Genomic DNA, 16,327 nt, shown 5'->3' on the forward strand with positions numbered 1-16,327 from the left:
TTCTTAGCAATTGTCTTATCTACATATTTTTTATTATTATTTCATGTTAATATAGGGTCGACGGCGACCTTTAGAGCCATGTCTTCTATTGACAGAGATTCCTTTAGCATATTAGTATGCTTTTCCATTAAAGATTTGATGCATAGCCAGAAAAGTGTGTTTCATTTAAACATAGTTTATTTTATTATAGCTCTGGGGAAAATATAGTTAGCTTAAGCTATGCTATTTTTTAACAGAAGCAATTTTTGAGATGAGATTGTTACACCACCCACATTCGTTGTAGAAAAATATACTTACTTAAAAAATTTAAGTTATCTTTGTAACGAAGTTCATTTTTAACCAGGCAGAAATATTTTCGATCACAGTTTTCAGTCGCCAAATCCAAAACATGATTCCATCAAGGTTCAGTTCTGTTAAGTATATTTAAATTAAATATAATTAAGTATAACCAAAGTATATTCAAAATTAACCAAAAGTCAATTGTAATCGAAAACAGAATATTTAACTCAAATTATTTATTTAATCCTATCCATAATATTATTTCGAAAATGACGTGTCCTGATTTTACTCATAGATAGTGTACCTACCTTTTAAGCCGTAATTGAAGTAAGTGTTATGAAATAGACGATAATATTCATGTAGAGCGGCGCCTACGCCTCATTTGTATGCATCTGGGTTTGCGAAGTGAATTGCCAGGAAGCTTGTCCTCCCACTGGTTGTGTTTTGCGAATCTTAAAATCCCTATTAACTACTAGCTTAATCCTCGTCCCTGGATGGCGACGTATTATAAGCGTCAAGGAACAAGTTTAGTTCGTCCGCTAAAATGCAGACAAATCTGTATGGTATATCGATGTGTGTATCTCTTGCTTGATTTTTCTTACATGTTTAGTTGAAGGAGGGCGGGCACGTTTTACCATACAAATTTGTCTGTTTTGGCGGATTATAACGACTAACTTTTAACGCTTATATTGTTCCTTGGGTATCATGGACTTCCGCAAAGTAACACCTGCTTATATATTGAACTTAACATTGAAGTTAGGGGTCCTTTCCCCGGCAGGAGCAATTTGCGTAGTTTGCGTATTTATAATTTCTAATTTAGCTCTGGTCTGGTCTTCTTGAGAGGGCCGTGACTAGCTGACCATTCTAGCGGTACTAATCCGTGCAGAAACTGTTTAGGGGTTTAGTAAAAACTGCCTTACCTCTTCCAGGCCAGCTAGTTTCCATCTTAGCATTGTCATTAGCTGATATCAGCTGTAAAGTCCTGGATTTTGTTATGCGGTGATTTAATTGGCCACGTTTAGCATCCGTACAACAGGACTGACTTTATTAACAGTTGAAACAGAGAAACTTTATTCGGAGGATATTAAATCTGCCCCTTTATACCTATTTGAAGATAAAAGTGATAAAAAAATCTTTCCAATAAAAACATTATTGGTTAGCATTGCAAAGTTGAGGACGAGTAGGTAGGTATAATAAACACAAAATTTTTATATCCCTTGTTTAGAATATTAACGAATAAAATCGACATAAAGTACGAAACCTGTATTAGAAACCAGCAAAACAAGATTGGGAGTGCGGTTGAAAAGTGAATTTTAGTCGATGATATCATATTACTTGCTATATGGGATTTCGAAATTAACTTTTCGATAAGCTCGTAGAAAATAAAATAAATGTGTTCAATGATCTTAAACTTCAATACTTAAAAGTAAGTATACTCGATAAGGTTCTAACTTCCAGGTTAAGGTTCTAAAAATCTAAGATTCTATAGCTCATTGCGTTGAGGGCGCTCAGACATAATACCTAAGCTCGTAGCAGTCCTGATGCGACATCAATATGGTGATTGTTGGATGAGTTCGTCGATCGATGGCGTCAGGGCATACACCCCAAAAACCATATGTAGGTGCTAATTATTATGAGTATACCTACTTCTCACCATAGTTGATAATTTTTCAACACATTTTCATATTTATTTAATACTGGAATTGCAGTAGTGCGAAGGTGTTATATTGTGTTTATTTATGGAGCCTGTTAATGGTAAGGTTGCGTCCACGCGCGTTGATCCTCGAGGCCCCCACTCCGGCGCGCGCGCAGGTTTCTGCGCTTGTCATGTCGTATCGCTCTGTCGCGAACGCGCGTCTTTGATCGATCGCTCGCCACAATTTTCCGAATCGATTTATCGACTTTTCTGAATGAAAAGTCGAAGTGAAGTGTCCGATTAATATCCCCCAGTGTTCAAGTGCAGTGTTGGAATAAATGTAAACATTTTATTGCAACTTTAACAAGGTTATGTACGAATCTGTGTAGCTCTACGTTTCAGTGGCTGTTTTGTAAACAAGTGTGAATTATCTCATTCATTCAGCGTGCACGTGCCCCGGCGTTATATTCATAATAGGTATGTGTACATTTTGGAAACTATGTCCGACATATTAATTTACATAAGAGATGATTTTAACGATCTCTACATCTTTATATTTTATTCTGCTCATTTTTATTCATTCCAAAGATTCATACTTATTTATTTCGCTAAGCTTTGATTATTAATTTTGTCATTAATATTATAATCAACAGGCGTTATATTGCTAAATATATGAATAAATTAGAAAATGTTTTAATATTCATATTTGAAGAAATACTGGCAGTTTGTTGCACAAATTCTCGGCCTTATAATACGTATAAGTTATAGATTAACAGCTGTGTTAATTAGCTGTGAGTAATATGAAATTAATTAACCTTAATTAAATACGATTAAAATGTGGATCGGTAGGGTGATAGTCAAATGGTTAAAACATCGGCCTCCTAGTCTGGAGGTCCGGAGTTGCATCCCGCGCACGCACTTCTAACTCTTAGAGTTAAGTTTCGTTTTAAGCAATTAAATATCACTTGCTTTAACGGTGAAGGAAAATATCGTGTGAAAACCTGTACGCCGGAGTGTTCTCTATCATGTTATGTGCGTGGTACCATGTTCAAACTCCAAACCCTTCTCTTTCTGCGGAGACCCGTGCTCAGTAGTGAGCCGGCGATGGATCCTTATGAGGCGATACTTGCTACAATTTATGATTTTTCTGTGTACATAAAAGGAAAAACTGACTGACTGACTGAATGATCCTATCAGCGCATGGCTCCATCTACTGGACGGGTCGGGCTGAAATGTGTGCATATTGCTATTATGACGTAAACATCCGCAAGAAAGGTTTTATGAAATTCAACCCCTAAAGGTGTAACCTAGTGATTTGAAAGTGCAGTCCACGCGGACGAAGTCGCGGGCGTCAGCTAGTAAACATTAAAAGAGTAGTCAAAGTGAGTCAAGAAAGTTCATTTCAATTAGTGTACAATGCATAGGTGTAATTCTTAGCAGGTAGGTACGATCAAAAGCTCTTCGTCATAGATAAGCAGAATGTCCTTTTAAGGCCTTTTCCGTCACAGTAAGTTGTTAAGATTAGAGATGACATAACGCGTCGCTGAGGTACGAACTCTACGACGAAGGTACACGGTACGATGTATGCAAATACGCAAAGCCAATGTTTATTCATTGACGCACGACCGATGTTCGAATATTAAGTATTCGTCTCAATTAACAAAGCCTTTATCTTATTTTATCAGTTAATGTAGGTATATTTTTGTCCATGCATAATTTATTTGATTTTATATTTACTAACTTATTTAAATCGAGCAAAAACTATTGATCTACTTATACATAAAAATTGAATATCTACCTTCTGAATCATCACCATCATCACTAACCCATCGCTGCCGCTGGCTTAATAGTCAAAGTCAAAATCATTTATTCAAAGTAGGTACAATTGTACTCCTTTTGATGGTCGAAATTGTTAAACTTGTACGATATAGTGGTGATAATTAATTACGTTACTTAAAACTAAAGCTACGAGGGTTCTGTACTAATACTGAGCCCGAGTCTCTTCTCAAGCGTTGGCCATAGTCTACCACACTGGCCAAATGCGGATCGGCAGACCTACTTCATAATAATACATCTGAGTCCATTATAAGTTTAGGCCGTTACCTTCCGGAGAAGTTCAAAACCTAAGTAATTCACGTATAGGCGCAAAATTTTGTCGATTGTAAATGATGATAAGCTTCAAATCGTTCTAATATTCCACCTGAAAATAAGGCATGGAATGCCGCTCCGGCTTCCGTTTTCCCCGCTAGTTACAATTCATCGGGACCTGAAGATTGAAAACCTAGGCATCTCATAGGCCGACATGCCCCAAACTCATTATCTCACTGCATCATCACCTACTATTTGGTGTGATTGCAGTCAAGTCCATGTTTATTTAGTTAAAAAAAGCCAACCTTTGGCTTGTTAAAAAAATGTAGAGCAACTGTAATTGAATCAATTAATGTCGTCCTTAGAAAAACACGAACTTCTTTATAAAGCAAATGCGAGTTTTCCTTAAATATCTAATGCAAGGGCCCATACCTACGTGTAATTTTTACATATTTGTAGTTTTTTAATGAGACATACATAATTATTTGTGCATTTTTTTTTTAATTATTATAAGTAGTCTGTCTACCTAAGAAAATGTTTAATTAGAGGTTATTAGGCATCTTTCAGGCATGTTATGGTAGTTATGAGTCAGATTCTCTGTAACACATTGCTCACTAGTTGATGCCTGCGACTTCGTCCGCGTGCATGAACCTATAAATAATAACAAATTGTCCCTCAGAGAAGATTCCTATAAACATTTTTATACTTAAGGCCATCAGTGAAAAAGCAAGTTAAGTCAACTAGGAAAGTAAACTTCTATCGTGAAGCATATAAAATATTAAATATCCCACTGCTGAACTGGTGAATGCAATAGGTAGGTAATAGGTAGGTTAAACTGCAGTTGTTACCTACGCCATAGAAAATGAACGCCACTATAACAATCCTTTTGTTATAATTTAAGGTTAATGATAGAGCTTTTATAATAAGCTTTTTTGTCTTAAATATCACCTATAATTTTTAGGGCAATTACTGTTGATATTGTGGTTTACCATAATTGCGGTCTAGACTAATTTCAAAAATATAATTCAAAGGTAAAAATCCTAATTGTTTTTTAAAAATCTCTTGTATATAAAGTTGGCATAGTTTATTTGACTGTAACCTATACATACCTACGGACATTGTGAAACGCAGTTCAAAATCGTTTATTAATTTTAGCTATTCAACCTCAATAGCTCAACATTCAAGGAGCCGACTGAACTCCAATTGATTGATGGTTCACTCAGTGTTCAACTCAGTTTGACCCACTGACATCTACTAAGTCAAGAACGCTGGAACGGCGATTGCCAACCTGTTTTTGAAGCAGATTGATTTTGGCCATTTTGTCGAGCAGTAGAGACGGTCATGTGAGCGTAATCGGAACTAAATGTGTGATGAGACATTTGTCAATATACTCGTAGTGTCAACATGAAGACCATTTGATATATAGCGTCAATTTTGATTCCGGTACGCTCGGCGGAGTGTTTTGGCTTTGCAAAAAAATAACTATCATTTTGTATGGTATACCTCTTCCAGCGAGTCCTTCCATCTATGTTCTACTCTGTAATACTTTTGTACGTAGTAGTCCTAGGACAAGCTTTACGCTTAGTGAGAAAACACCTTATGTATAACGTGTGTCATTTTACATGACATTACATTTTCCGAAAAAATCTTGATCATATTACAATCGTTCCATCGACTCTTTGAGCAAAAGTGCTAGTTGCTAAATTTACTTTTTTTAGTTCCAATAGATTTTGAAGTAATATTCCAAAGTATTAACTTAGAAGGGTAATCATTTAGCAATATTTAGCAACCTATTATTTGATGAATTATACGTCTATCCCCATTTGATATGAAGTTTGATATGTTTTTCAACGATGAGAACAAAATGACAAAATCACAAAAAATATTCGGTCCAAGTCTCTAGTCGGCAATCAACAAGAATAATAAAACACAAATAAATTGTTTACTTACTAAATTATAGGGTTAAAAACTGGCCATGTGCGAATCAGACTCGCAGCGAGGGCTCCGTAGACAGGAAACATAATATACTCGTAAATACTTATTTGGTTTATCGGACTGCCTCAAAAACAAGATTTCATTTATAACCTGTAACTATTAGCTATAACTACTAGTCAGAAGCATCGTTTCACTTTTTCAATAAAAACACAAGCTATCAAACTACAGAAAAGTATTTCAGATTTTACGATTTGCTTTCAGAAATAAGGGGACAATTTTTTCACCATTTTTCATCATGAGTAAAAATTCTGTGGTTTTAAAAGTAACAAAAATCTATTTTAGAATGTGCAAATAATGCCCTTTCTCATCAAAGCTACTTTAAAATTTTAATCCTCCATTTAAACCCCTATTTATCAAGAAAATAAAAATACTTTTTCGTGAGGATCACACTAATATTATAAAGGTGAAAGTTTGTATGTGTGTGTGTATATATCCAGGATCCAGGATTAGCATATAGGCTACTTTTTATCCCGGAAAATCAAAGAGTTCCCACGGGATTACAAAAAACTTAAATCCACGCGGACGAAGTCGCGGGCATCATCTAGTTATTTATAATATCCAAAAAAGTCCATATAGCATCAGTAGTAATTCATAGCCATGAGCTAAGCAGGGTTCGTTTTTTATTACAATTTTGTTACGGAACCCTAAAAACTATAAATGACAGTTTGTCAGATTGAATCCTTTACCACTTCAAACGTCTCGCGTCCGTCACAAAAAACGAGACAAGAAGTATGATGCAGGGGCGTTATTATATTAGATTGTAAAATAATGACAGCTGTTGTTTGTCATTGTTGCGCCCACGCATCGCGAGGTGATTGGTTTCAAGTTTAATGTTATTGTTCACTGCGTAGATACATGTAGATCATTGATCTCTTCACTCATTCTCTGTCATAGAAAATTGGAAACTGCACCATACGATACGTCTACATGATCGCGATACAGCAAGAAAGTTCCAAAAAAAAAAAAATAGGTCCACGTCTTGGGCACACCCAATACAAGAGCAGTAAACAGTCGTAGTATGTTCCTTTAGAATATTTATAGCCCTGTGTTTTAATCTGATCAACTTGAACAGTAATAGAGAGACTATGAAGTTATATATTCCCCTCTTGAACCACTTGGTATGTGGTACCCATAGATCACAAATGAGTAAAATTTTTTGCGTCTCTAAATAGTGATCAATCATATTCCTTGTCTTATAGTCAGTATTTAAATGATATAATAAATTATCTTCTATCATTGTTATTTTTTATCTTGATGTCTAATTAAAGTTGAGAAAAACTCTACCTATGCTTCAATTATTTTCATTGAAAAGACTACTCTTTTAAATAAGTACCCAGCTAGCGGTCTCGAAGCCGGGTTTTTTATATAAAATATTTAATACTTAACTAGCGACTCGTCCCGGCTTCACACCGGTAACTTATTAAAATTTTCGTAGGGATCTCTATTTTTTTTGAAAATAAAATATACCACTCAGGAATAATGTAGCCTATGTCACTCAGGAATGATGTAGCTTTCTACTGGTGAAAGAATTTTCAAAATCAGTTCTGTAGTTCCTGATATTACTTCTTACAAACAAACTTACTAATGTTACCTCTCTATAATATTAGCACATATTAGTATTGAAGTATAGATTCATCTAAAGTTAAATTGTTGTTTATTTATTTAATAGGAACTTGATAGTCATACCCGTAACCGACACTAACCTTGCTACGTTTTTGTAAAATCACTACTCAAGCGGGAATTACGACCATTTTATTTATTTAAATGTTAGGTGCATTGTGACTGTTTAAAATTAAGTTTTTCATTAGTTCTTCTTTACTTCTTAGTAACACTTGATTAGATAGGTTATGTACCAAATTATGTAGTAGTTAGACAATCAATTTAAACTATCCAAAAAGAACCATCACCATTTATAATACTGCACTGCATGAAATTTTCAGTGTTAGAAAGCGTCTTCCAACCTTTAACTTCTAACTTTTATAAAGACGATGGCAAAAACTAGAAATCACAACCCATCACTTCCCATATATTATAATATAATGCGAGAGTGCTTTTGGTGTGTTGGTTGATTGGTTAGCTGATTTGTCTTTCAATCCTGTCGCAACGGATCAACAGATCGAGCCGATTTTTTTGCATACCTACTCTTATTTATTGAGGAGTTCTGTTCTCCATCTCCGAAGATATTCATCAGATCTTCACAAAAATATGGGACCACCTGGAAAGTATACCCTTTCAAACAAAAAAAATCCAAATCGGTCCAGGCGTCTTCGAGTAATCAAGGAACATACATAAAAAAAAGGTTTTTCTTTTCCATAAGGAGGAGGAAAACCTCCATAAGGAGGAGACGCACCATGGAAATTAATTAATTATTATAAAATAATTCCTTAATTTCCATGGTGCGTCTCCTTGCAATAAAGCATAAAATTAGGATGGCAATAATACGCAGTAGGTAACTATTGATAAATAATTCAATTCGTAACGCGTTGACGTCTAAACTATTAAGCCTTTATTTGAGTAACCAACCAGTAATTCATGTCACGTGAGCCTGGCATGAATCCAGCACGTACGAGTTCGCAGACGAGGTTACGGCCTGACCCTACGAATGGTCTCGTATTTTGCGAATGTGGCCTCACGTCGCTTGGAATTCGGAAGCGACGTTGTCATTGATGACCAACATGGTCTTGGTTATTTATGGTAAAAACTAGATGTTGTGGGCTCATTTATTTTAATCGCCATGGCTTCATTGAAATTGCAACCTTTATAAAAACATGCGATTAATGACTGATACCATCGTTTAACCTTTTTTCCAACTACGGTCAACTCCTATAAAATTAAGATTAATTAACTAAACAAGATCTAGGTGGAAGTTTACAATCACTAACTTAGGAAAACCCTAAGACATAATAAGTATTTTTGGGATTTATCAATCAAGGAAATTCTCGCACCTACTTGACCTATCTAATCACTTATCAAAGAAGTTCCTGAACCTTCAACTTCAGAAGTTAGACATCTACCTATCAAATGTTACGTTTTACAGTAACATTTGACGATGATGATGATTGAGTCCTTTTATTCCTCCCTGGAACAGAAGTATTTTTCCATGTCCTCCTGTCTTAGGCTATTGCCTTGGCATGATTCCCTAAAAGTGTCACTCTTTTAAGGTCTGTCTCAGTGCCCTCAAGATGTTGGGTTGTTTGACGAAGTCTCCTTCGACTGACAGGCTGCCATTGAAATGCCACTAGAGCATCGTTTCCCTCGTCTCTTCGTAAAATATGCTCGAACCATCGCTACCGCCTCAGAGCCATTTCCTTGTTAGCATACATTCGCCACTCGCATATTCCTAAATCTTAACGAATGGTTAAAGAAACTGTAGCAAATGTTAAAGGTTAGCCAGACAAAATTATGGTTACAGTCAAATTATTCTTACTCTTGAAGTGTAGTTAAATATTTATGAAGCCTAGCTACCTAGCTAGATTTTTGTATTTTATAGAATGGTAATACACAAATCCAGTCATATTCATGTGTCCAGTAGGCGGACTTGTTAAGGAGTGACTCAGGTAGCAGGCGTATCTCAGACTTTACGCCAACACATTAATCATATTTCTTTCATTTGATATTGTCAGAGTTTTTGCTATCTTTATTTTTTGGCAAAGGCGTTCAGTTGTTTGACATTGCTAGCTAAGAACCTGAACATCATTTCTATTCCTATAATAACAAAGTCATTTTCACAAACATTGGTTCATGGATGCTATCAGGACGTACCTTACTTTTCTTGCATATTTCGCCTGTTTGGAACTAAACGTGTTATTTCGGAGAAAAGTAATTTGACGGGTCGGACCGCAACGGTGCGGCGATCATTTTTTATGTATGTATGTTTGTATTTTACCCATCCCTGCAACGCAGTATTATATAAAATACCTATATATAAGCAGGCCAATTTTTGCGGTCCGACTCCGCCTGGTTGGTAGACGCTATCCCTTACAAGAAACCAAGGACATCGGAATCACACTGTCAAATAGATGCGTCACATGTCAGTGTCGGATTAGTAACAACGTAAAACAAATGAGGAAAATAAATTATCCGTGCGAAACATTGGCTCTTGACCGACATGTAAGGACGGACATAGGTTAGTGGCATCCAGCGCATTAACAAATGACAGTTAAGGACGTGTGAATTAGATAAGACGACGGTGTTCTTGGGGACGTTTCCTCAAACATTTGTCTTTCTGGTTTTTGGTCAAAATAAACATTATTCTAGGAGTCTAGATACGCTTTGCCTGAGAGTTCTCCGTAATATTCTCAAAGATGTGTTAAGTCTTAGTAGACTTAATACATCTTTGAGAATATTACGGAGAACTCTCACTTGACTAGCGTGGTAGACTATGGCCAAATCTATTGATAATAGAAGGAATCTACCCCTACCGTAATCTTATCAATAAGGGGGCAGAGATGTTGATGATGATGATATATGTAGATACGTAATGTAGATAAAATATAATGTACGTAAACAGAGACGTGGAGATATAATATCCTCGACGACTCGCAATTAAGGGCTAACCCTTGATTGCAATCTCATATATAGTAACTAAGTAGTAAGTGATGATAATACATAGGTCTTCCTCTAATAGATCTTGATGTCTTTCTCGTTTGAAAATACAGGGGCAGGCTACAGTATTGTTTCAATGGTGTCATAGTCTTAAGGAAACTCTTACACCGTTTAATTATATTATGTGACTGATATCATTTTTAATATAGTAATCACACTAAGTGCCTAGCTGCTCGTACTTTACGGAACACGTTTTTCATACACTAATATTGTGTTACTTAGGATGTTAAGTTTTTCTCACGCAGAATAAACCAAATTAACATGACCTCTGAGCAAACATCGACCTTGTAATTTGTTATTAAAAGCAAGATCATAGAAGACTGTTCAGAGACCTTTTATACCTGGTTGAGTGATAAAAATAGACGCATGAATAGATACGACACGACTAACAACTTGTCAAAATGTTTACGTAATCCTATGTTGCAAATGGTTTAAAGTTTAGATGTTTCTTTAATTTTTAATCTAGGCTTTGTAATCTTAAACTACCTAGGTATTCGTAAAGTTGTAAATGATAAAGGATATATTCATCATCATCATCGGCCTGTGGACGTCCACTGCTGGACATAGGCCTTCCATAAAGAGCGCCACCACACCCGGTCCTCAGCCTTCCTCATCCAGCCACTTCCCGGCTCGTTCCATCGTGCTGGAGGGCGTCTAGGAAAGGATACATTATATTTTTTTAATCTAAAGAGCGAGCAAACGAGCTGGCAGGTCACCTGGATGTTAAGTGATTACCGCTTCCACATTTGCAGCACCAGAGGAACTGCCAATGCGTTGCCGGCTTTTCAATAATTTTTTGATGAAAACCCCAAGATAAAACGTAGAGGGATATAGATATGTTGTTTAACTATGTAAAATAGAAATAATAGGGAGGTGGTCGTCTGTGCTTTATTCACATCTACCTAAACTAAAAAATCATTAGTTTGCGGAATCCATTTGCGGATGTAGCAATCGACCAGTACAGAAGTTAATTACCAAATCCGGGTTAAAACAATAAGCACTATGTTCAAAATAAAGCTTTGAATACATAGTTCGAAGTGATAATTACTATCATTTGACTTGAGGTCTATAAAAAAGTAATCCTTCTCATAATTTGGCTCGAATCTCGATCCTGACTGCTTCAAAATTATTTAACAATCAAGCAATAGCTGGATTTTGGGTTCGATGCAAAAAAAGTCAAAAAAAAAAATTGCAAAGGATTTTAGATCGCTTGAAACTACTTGCTGTTAACAAAAAAAGTTATAAGTACTCAGGTAAGTTATACCCATATACATATATAGCTACACAATTATATATATACACAATTATATATATAATAGTTACTTAGGTAGGTTTATAAGTGTCGCTAGGCTAATAAATGTCTGTTTGACACTCAGAAGCATAAATTATTTTTTTAATTAGCAAGACAGATATTTATTTCGATAATTTCGAACCCTGGCACAATAATATTACGAGTATCTCTATTGTGGCATTATTACCTACTTAGTTTTATTTGTAATAATTACAAGGTACGATTTTGTTTTATTCGGCGATACTGTGTCAATATACGTGTATTGTGTTCTCATCATTAGAGAACAGATTATATTGGTGCTAGCCTCATTAATTTACGATTTTGATTGATTAGATGCACAAATTTAGAATCAAACCATTGACCTGAATATTTAATTGCAAATGAAATGATCATTAAATGTAGAGCTCAATATTACATTAATTACTTTGAATCTTAATATCTTTATTAATATGATTTCTTAATAAACAAACAAAGAGATCAATATATTTTGTTCATATTATGATTAATTAATAATAAATAGGTTTTTGGGTCTTTGAAATTCTTTATCTTTTCTTTTCCGCTGGTAAAAATGCAGTTACGCATCCCGCGCAAAAGCGGGTATGTGGGACTCATCACTCACTAGCAATGCATTTGATAAAAAGTGTTTTAACGATGGTGAAAAGCTTTAATTTTCTTTGTTCTATATCATTACATAACTACTATTTATTCATCTAGTAGGTAAAAAATATTATTAAATATTTAGGTATTGTAAAAACATCCGTTCTTGCAAGTAAATAGATATCATGTCAATATGTATTGCTCTTATCTTGGTCGTATAACATTATTATCCTCAGTCTTGAGTTTTGTGAAACTGTGGACATTGCCATGTCAATCATAATGTCTCTTTTATTTATATGTATATTAAGATATATTTGCCTTAATAAGTTCATAAATATTGATTCCGCCACCCCCATTGTGCGGTCGAAGGCTCATGAATTATTTATGCTTCCAAAATCTGATATGGACGAGTTTGGCAAGATTTCGTAAACAGATTGAGCACTTACAAGTTGGGATAGCATACGTAATTATGGGCGTGTATTACGATTTATCGTCAAATGGCCGATTGCACTTTGCGTGAGACATTCTTGGAAATGTATTGGACATGTCTTAAATAAAACAAAATAAAAGTTTTTTCGTTGACGACCATGTTTCTATAAATAAATGTAATGATAAACAAAACCGTGTCTTCTGCTCCATAATAATATGTCAGTAATAAAAATAGAATAGAATAGATTTTTATTCGAATAAACTTTTACAAGTGCTATTGAATCATCAAATAATTTACCACTGGTTTGGAATGCCGTTCCTACCGAGAAGAACCAGCAAGAAACTAGGCGGTTGCTCTTTTCAATTGTTCAATTTACAATAATATTCCATACTATACAAGCAATTGCAGCCCGCGCATTGCTGGAGCGAGTCAAATCCATGCTTTTTTATCAAATACATAATCTTCGATTGTGTAATATGCTTTTGCCAGGAGCATACTCTTAGTTACCTAAGATAATATGTTTAACTTATTCGATTGTAGTGGTTTACTGTATACCTACTTAGTTATAAGAATAGTAATGAACGGGTTTTTGCTTAACAACGGACGTGTTTCAATTATCTTAGTCTTATAAATCTACAAGACTACAACTCTACACGGCGACCGTGCCAGGATTTGAACCTGGAATTTTCTGCCAATTATCTAAGTATAATTTTCACTACGTACCTAACTGAATACAGGTGACCTTCTGAAACCTTGTAGGAACTGTTGCCCTCGTGTATCGTTGCTATTACATTGTACGTATAAAAAAAAAGAAATAGTTTTTTTTTATTCGAATAAACTTTTGAATCATGAAGAGAATCTACCCTTGTACACTGGCCTACTACAAAACAACAATATTAATAACATAAATTGTGGACCATAATTCTTGTTCGACATAAATAAATAAAAACCTTTACCAATACATCCGGTTGCAAGAATATTTGTAAACGAAAGCAATAAATGAAATCGCAATTATTGTAACTTAGCTATAATATTGCACTTAGGCACTTCAAATGATTTAGAAAGCTTATCTTTTACTGAGATAGTGATAAAGGAATAAAATAGTATGTGGGTCAGCAAAACAAGATTCTATTGCATGCCAAGAAAGTGTGCGTATGGCAAGTTTCCTTTCTAGTAAGTGCGGAGGCCAGGTTGACTCATCGCTTCCGAATGCTTATATGGCAACACCTGTTATATTTTTTGTGGCAGTGGCAGTTGAGAAACTTTGGAATCGTTAAATTTTTATGGAAACAGGTGACGATTGCTCTTGTGGGCGTAAACGAGATTAACTTTTTGTAGCATAGATAATATAGATAATTTCCATTCAAGTGGCTGCAGTAGCAGTAGAATGAGTAGTAGCAGTAGAAGTTAGTAGTGACAGCCTTGAGAAGTTCCTGCGCGGCTCGAACTGCTTCCTTTGTGCGCGAGAAAACTTGACTCGAGGAAAGTTGGCATATGGCGCGGCGTGCTTGAGGTCGAATTTCTTTAACTTGAGCTGCCGCGCTGAATAAGGCGCGATGCCTTCCCTTGCAGCCGCGACTGATTGATTTTAATAAAGTTTGATTTATGGTCAAGGTTTACAAAAATTTACTAGACGAAGACATTTCATACTTATAGCATAGCAATAAAACTATTCAAATCATGTACAGCTAACTAAAATATACGAACAAAATTCCTTCAATATACTTTAAACGGTAGTCTACCAAGGAATTAGATGTTAGGTAAACAAGTAATTTGTCTTTAAGCCATACTCATAAACTATAATTATAGGATATTACAGATATAGCTGAGTCGCTTTATTACTTAGAAGTGCACATGCATCATACTCGTTGTAATGAGGAAGCGACGACAGCGCCGATGTCAAAGGTCAGCTTTTCCCTGTAGCTGTTATGACGACATGCCACTGCGACTGTCTTGTCGGATTGATTAATTATTATACGTGAAGCTGAGTTTACGATGTTTTGCGTTGTGCCTCAGTCAATCTCCTCCACATCTACTACGTAGGTAGCATGCGTTGAACCCTCAGAATAAATAGGGGGCGCTTCTAAAATCAATGGTTGAACGTTAGGACCAGCGTAGGCAGAATGCAGCGAGCAGTTTCAGAATTAAATATCAACTTTATCAATTCGAATAGACTTGTGATAGCATAGCTGCCAGAGATAAAAAAAAACTTGCGGTGGCGTGCTTTAAATTCTGCCTGTGTGCAGTGACGGATTAAGACTACTTGATGCCCTAAGCAATCCATGCCTGTGGGCCCTCCTATCCGTATGTCAACTAGAATCGGTCTATAAACCTTTACCGCCTAAAAACATTAGTTTTTTGTAAATTAAGAAGCTGAGATGTAACGTACTTTAGAAGTGGAGTAGGTGCGACAACGATAAAAACCAAAGCATAATTTATTTATTTATTGAAATGCTCCTTGCGGCTTTTGGGGGTATTCGAATTGTCGAATGCATAAGCGGGCAGCGAGTGGGCTAGTGGGAGTGGGGTTATGACTCTAGGTCGGACTCTAATCTCTATGTCAACGTAAAACGCGCGAATTTTCAAATTAGTCCTAGAAACTTTTTTTGGTGTGGTTTTTGGTGACGTGAGAGTGAGACGTGATGCCCTAAGGACGGTTTTTTTGTGCTCCTTCTGGTGCCCCCTCAGACGTGATGCCCTAGGCAATTGCTTAATTTGATTAAGGGTTAATCCGTCACTGCCTGTGTGCAGAAACGCTGTATTCAGTATTTAGTAGAGAAAGCTATACAGAAAAGCGACGTTTCCGAATTGGGATGATCATAAAAAGTAAAGGTGGCATTTATAATCGATCGATTGTTGCCAAAAATGTAATCTTTTCTTTTTCACCTACGCATACAGCTACTTGATAGGTATAATGAAGTTAGGCCTGTGTTGCTTAATATTATCATTGTATTTTAAGCGCAAAAACGGAATGTGTTGGTGTGTAAGGAATTTATAAAAATCTTCGCTCTGACGCATCGTTAGTATAAAAAAGAATATAATTGAATAATTAACACCTTTGTTCGACGTCTGATAATATTATAGATAGGTAGGTGCATGCAGTTGTTTTAAACATACACACACACATATATTTTTAGCACTACACATTATAAATTTTAAAAGTCCCCCGCTGCGCTGAGTTCGTGTTTGTTCTGACTAATTCAGAAAAGTACGGATTTTCATCAGGTTTTCATCAATAAAAAGTGGAATTATCTAAAAGGTATAATTTATGATCATTTTCTGAAAATCAGCTATTAACTGGTATGATGATAATTATTGTGAATTATGCCGGAAAAAATCGTTCTATCTGAGAGCTTCCGTCGCGTGCGCTGCATAAACATTCAAAGTATAGTGGAATAGTTCCATG

The 16,327-nt window shown here is 35.7% G+C and overlaps 1 protein-coding gene across 1 annotated transcript in view; it reads left to right on the top strand.

The window, feature by feature from the left end:
• The first annotated feature begins 2,079 nt into the window (after positions 1-2,079).
• Positions 2,080-16,327, top strand: part of LOC123872588 — a 111,433-nt gene continuing 97,185 nt past the window's right edge. Inside the window, exon 1 of the mRNA XM_045916951.1 lies at positions 2,080-2,392. The gene's annotated coding sequence lies outside the window, so the exon portion shown is untranslated. The remainder of the gene's footprint in view (positions 2,393-16,327) is intronic.

The sequence above is a fragment of the Maniola jurtina genome, chromosome 15, assembly GCF_905333055.1.
Source record: "Maniola jurtina chromosome 15, ilManJurt1.1, whole genome shotgun sequence".
Lineage (NCBI taxonomy): Eukaryota > Metazoa > Arthropoda > Insecta > Lepidoptera > Nymphalidae > Maniola > Maniola jurtina.